The following is a 6,000-nucleotide window of genomic DNA, read 5'->3' as shown; positions in this document are numbered from 1 at the left end:
CTGCCTTTGCTAGTAGCTGCCTTGGCTCCTGCCTCATTTTCTAACCCATAAGAATCAACGATTTTTACTTTTCATGGCCTCAAGGGGCCGTAAGGAACTGAGCAGTGGGGATCTTCTTACCTGGACCTCCAAATCTCTTTCCTCTTCTCATGGCTTGCTTCAGCAGAACTACAACCTTGAGAAATGTTCAAACAAAAAACTGGGAGTATGACAAGTACTTCCAAGAAGACCTTCTCCATGTAGTTCAGTGGTGACAGTAGGGAGAATAACTGGGTTTCTCCAGTTCAACTAGAATCTAGACCCAAATGAGATGCTAGTATCTCCTTTTAGCAGCTACTTCCAGTTCTATCTAGTGACTTTTTTGGGAATCTCTTCCTGAAATGTAGTTTGAGATCTAGTTTTTAATTCAGAGACAACAACAACAAAATTCTCAGCTCACATTCTATTACACCTTAAAGACTCTAAGCCATTTGCACACCTATAGCCCTAACTATCTCCTTAACTATGGACCAATTTATCATAATGCCTATTAGAAATTTTCATTTGAACAGTCACCTAATTTCCAACTTATCCTTTAGATCCATATAATTTATCAAATAAAAGATATGGGTATCATTTTCAAATGTTTTCTCATTTTCATTTATCACTGTTCTCTCTAATCAATCGAAAGTCCCTCCATGCAGCTCTTAAACATATCTCAACTCCATCCATTCATAATGCCAAACCCCAAATCAAACAATAATTTCTCACCTGGATTATTATAATTACCTACTAAGTGGTCTCTTTGGTGACAATTTTATACCTCTTTATTCTCCATTCTAGAGGCAGAATAACCTTTCTAAAAAGCACTTTGGTCTATGTCAGTCTCATCCAACATTTACATATGTCCTATTGTAACCATCCTGATTTGACCCTGCATATCTCTCAACCTTATTCCCTTATCTTTATTCTAGTTTCTTCCTCTATATTTGTATTCCCTCAGAAACAGAGTTTTACCAGCGCCCGTAGACTTCTAGGTTCCACTTCCTTGACTACCTCATTCCAGGATCTTTGCATAAACTGTTTAGTCTGCTAGGAATATTCCTTCTTCTTTTTCTCTAACCCACCTCCTCTACCTCTATGACCACATCCTACTGTTTCTTCCCATAAGCTTTTCCAGAATTACTGAGATGGTTATGTACATCTCTTAGAAGTTCTTATATCACCCTTCATGTTCCCTTGTCACCTATATTGTAAACATCTGTTTATTTGTCTGTATACTTCTCTGAACAGTAAGTTCCATAGGCAAAAATGTTATGACTTGTTCTTAATTATATAACAGGGACTATTACATAGTAACTGATTAGCATATATAAAAGATAAATAAATAAATGAATGAATAATTACAGTGTTGATAAATCAAAAAGGGATATGAGAGATAATAAGAGATAAATAGTTCAGAAAGAAGTTGTCTTCAAACTGCCTTTTCTTCTACCTGATAGAATAAAATATCATATAGATTGAGTTAATGAGCACATGAACTATTTAGTGATTATTGAGCTTGGTATGAAATTTATAAATATAGTTAAAGCCTTTGTAGATCCAAATATACTATTAAACAATATAGGCTTTTTCCTTTAAAAAATTTTATATATATTTTTTCAGAACTATTTTTAGTATCTTTCAATTTTTCTTATGGATTTCTCAATAGTTGTTTGAATTATTCTCTGCACCATTAAATAGGTATCTGGGTAGTTAAAAAATACAGAAGAATCTTCCTAGAATGGAAAGAAGATATAAAAAGGAAGTGAGAAAGATTCACAAAGAAGTGGAGCATTCAAAATTTGTGTTGTGTCATGACTCAGTTGAAAAGTTTAATGTCAAAACCAAAAAGTTGGTTTTTAAGTAATTTTCCTTTTTGCAGTACCATTATTTGCACATCATCAGAGTATAAAAAAAAATTAGAAAATACAACAGTGCAGACTCTTCATTTGTTGAGTAATAGAAAGCCCATGTCTATTGATATAAACTCATTTAAATACAAGGTAAGCCGATTAAATATTGCACAATTTTTTAAAATGATTAAAGTTAATTCTAGAAACCTATATTAGTGTCTCTAAAATTTCTTTCTGTCAACAAACATATACCTTCTTTTTATCTTTTATATATATTCATATAAGCATGATTTTAAATATGTATATATATTTATATGCATTATATATATTCATATAAAAAGCTTTTACTGTTTAGTTTTCAAGGAACTTGCTGCTTACTTATTTCCTGCTTGGAAAATGTTTATAATGTATCTTCCTTGCTTTTTATAGACTTGACATCTATGAAAACAAACATTCTACTTTGTCTTTCTACTCATGTCTTCCTTTTGGTTTTCAACTCATTTTAAACTTATCACTGAAAACAGCAGTGCTAAATGAGAGTGGATTATAAGTAAGTCAACAAAACACACATCCACAGATAGAAAAGTGCTTGCCATCTATATGCATGATTCACTGACTAAAAAAGTCACCAGTCACTGGTTAAGGCTCTAAAATAGAAGGAAAGAACTTAGCTATCAAAAGATCTGTATTTTCTTAGAATCTCATTGAATGTTTTAGGATGAAATGGTAATGAGAAGAGTAGAAGGGGAAAAAAATCACACCTAGGGTGACAGGATAATCAGTATGCTGTACATCAGGACGTCTGCTTGAGAAATAGGCTTTCATAATGCTGAGGAAGGAGTCTGTAATCACAGTCATCTGCGCATCCCAAAATACCAAACCCATGAAAACAGGCACACATTACATCTAGCCAGGTATCCAAGGAATTAGTAGACAGGAGAAAATAGTACTGGGTTTAATTCTTTATTAACTTTCTGTTAGAGAATACTTCATTTCTTAGAACAGTATAATGTAGATTTAGATAATTCCTTTCTAGAGTCGTAGCTCATTTCCAGGTTTCATGTGCCTGTAATAGAGGCATGTACCGTAGCACAAGAAGACTGGAGGAATGACTGCTTAGAGAGGCTTCAGAGGAAGATGAAATGGAATTCTGGCAAGCAAAGGGGAAAACATTGAAATAGATAGTAAAGATAAAAATGGGAAAACAAGCAAATAAACATGAATAGTGAATAAAAGTCTTTGCCTGAGGTTAGAAAGTAAGGGTATTTCTTAGTACTATGTAACTCAGGGGTCCTCAAACTACAACATTTATCCGGCCCGCCGGGTGTTTTTGCCGCCGCTGCCTGTCCTGCTTAGCAGCCGACTCGTCCCGGGCCCGCAGTGCGTATGTGTGGAATGTCTGAGGGACAGTGAACTGGCCCCCTGTTTAAAAAGTTTGAGGACTTCTGAGGTTTCAGAATAACCTAAGGAGCCAAGCAACTCACTGAAAATATAATATAAATGATTCTCATGGCACACAATCAAGTCCTGGAAAGATAATCAAGAAGGCCAAATCTTTCATTCTCCAGTTAAAATAAATGAATTTGAATATGGGTGGCAACTTAAGCACTCACCTACTGTTAATTCACTTTATTTTCGGGTTTTGTTTTTGTCAAAGGATGGTTTATCTATATTTTAGAAAGTCTTGAGTACACTGGGAGAAAGAGACCATCCTAGGAAACTTCTTACCTGGGGTATATCTGTAACAACTTCTTTTAATTACAGAAGGCAGTTTATTTATTTTTTTTAAATATATTTTATTGATTTTTTTACAGAGAGGAAGGGAGAGAGATAGAGAGCTAGAAACATCGATGAGAGAGAAACATCGATCAGCTGCCTCCTGCACATCCCCCACTGGGGATGTGCCTGCAACCCAGGTACATGCCCTTGACTGGAATCGAACCTGGGACCCTTCAGTCCTAAGGCCGACGCTCCATCGACTGAGCCAAACCGGTTTCGGCATATTTCTTAAAACAGCATGATCTGTAAGAAGCATCTGAAAGAAGAGTCCAAGAATTTCTAATTTGCTTTAGAACATCTGTTATGATTTAGGTAAAACTCCGGACGAGTCCTCTGCCTACATTTCACCTTCTGGGTAGGAGCCAGACTTCATGCTACAATGACTTCATACTCTCCAGGGCATATATTAATATCTGCAGTAATCAAGTGGAAGCTCTCACTAGACTGAGTTGAATCAGGTACTACACATCCCTCTCCTGCATGGGGGAGTTGATATGGAAAGCAAAAGAGATTTCTCCAAAGAATAACCTCCTCACAGCATCTCCTCTTTTACCTTATACTTCAACTGGCTAATGGGTACAACAGTTGTAGAACTGTTTTTGCTATTTCTTTGGTAAATTCTATACTTTGGTTGAACATCACACTTGATTTGCATTATCTCTTTTGTGTTAAATAGAATTTCAATAGTAATTCATTATGAAAGAGTGTGGCTGGGTATACAATTCCTAGATTTGAAATAATAATCCATTAGAATTATTAATACCCTTCTGTATATCCATGAACATTAACATTTTTGAGGTTTGTAGCAATTGTTTCCTTTTTTTAATTTATTTTTATTTTTTATTTTTTTTTGTTTCCTTTTTTTTAACTACCTAACTTCCAATGTTGCCATTAAGACAGCAATGGGGCCAGTGTGATCGTTAAAAGTTTTATATATATATATATGTTAGAGGCTCGGTGCACAAAATTTGTGCACAGGGAGCAGGGGTTCCCCCTCAGCCCAGCCTGAACCCTCCCTAATCTGGAACCCCTTGGGGGATGTCCAACTGCTGGTTTAGGCCTGATCCCTAAACCAGCAGTCTGACATCCCTCTCACAATCTGGGACCGCTGGCTCCTAACTGCTCACCTGCCTGCCCTCCTGATTACCCCTCACTGCCCCACCTGCTGGCCTGGTCTACCCCAACTGACCCCCTCTGCCAGCCTGGTTGCCCTTAACTGCCCCATCTGCCAGCCTGGTTGCCCCTCACTGCCCCACTCTGCCAGCCTGGTCACCTCCAACAGCCCCCCACCAGCCTGGGTGCCCCCAACTGCCCCCCTCTGCCAGCCTGGTCACCCTTCACAGCCTGCTGTTTAGTTGTCTCTCACTAACCCCCCTGCCAACCTGGTCGCCCCACGCAGCCTGCTGTTCAGTTGTTTGGTCATCCCTCACTAACCCTCTTGCCGGCCTGGTCGCCCCACGCAGCCTGCTGTTCAGTTGTTTGGTTGTCCTTCACTAACCCCCCTGCCAGCCTTTTTGCCCCATGCAGCTTGCTGTTTGGTTGTTACTGTGAGGGCATCCTGACCAATTTGCATATTATCCTTTTATTAGTATCCTATCTAATAATAGACAAAGATTGAAATTAATCGTACCTCTGCTACGCCTCCCGTTGGCTAATCAGCGAGATATGCAAATTAACCACCAAAAAAGATGGCAGCTAATTTGCATACTGCAGGCAGATCCCGCTGGGCTGCCCAAGGTGAGATCCTGGCTTGCCGTGTCTTGGGCAGGGTGGGCGGGATGGGCAGGGCAAGCGGCAGCATGATCCATGAGAGGGCACAGGTTGGACTGAGGGACCCCCTTCCCTGCCAGTGCACAAATTTTTGTGCACGGGCCTTCTAGTAGATATAGAATCTTACAAGTTTTTAAAATTATCTCTTTTGTAGTTTTTTTAAACTATATATTCTGTCTGTTGGTATGGATATTTCCCTTCATTACTTTCAGTTCTGGGAAATTTTATTATGGAATTTTATTTGACATTTTTTCTAACATCTGTTTTTCTTATTGGAAAGACCATTAACTGAATGTTAAGACAAAGATCAATGCTCTAATTTTCTTTTCTGTTTTCTGTTTTCTGTCTCCTTGTCTTTTTGTTAACATTTATAGATTATTTTTTCAAACTCTTATCTTTCCATCTCTTAGGCTTTAAAAGTTTGCCCTTACTTTTTTTTTTTTTTAAATTTGAAAATACTTTCTCATTCTATTGTATCCTCTTTTTCAATGGAATCACATTTTTTTTTCTCTCCATGGATATTAAATTCTTTGATATTTTTTCTGTTCTCTGCATTTTCTGTAATAAAATTACTTTA

The sequence above is a fragment of the Myotis nattereri genome (assembly GCF_964212035.1).
Source record: "Myotis nattereri genome assembly, chromosome: 7".
NCBI lineage: Eukaryota > Metazoa > Chordata > Mammalia > Chiroptera > Vespertilionidae > Myotis > Myotis nattereri.
The sequence above is the reverse complement of the archived record's forward strand: the minus strand, read 5'-3'. Positions refer to the sequence as shown.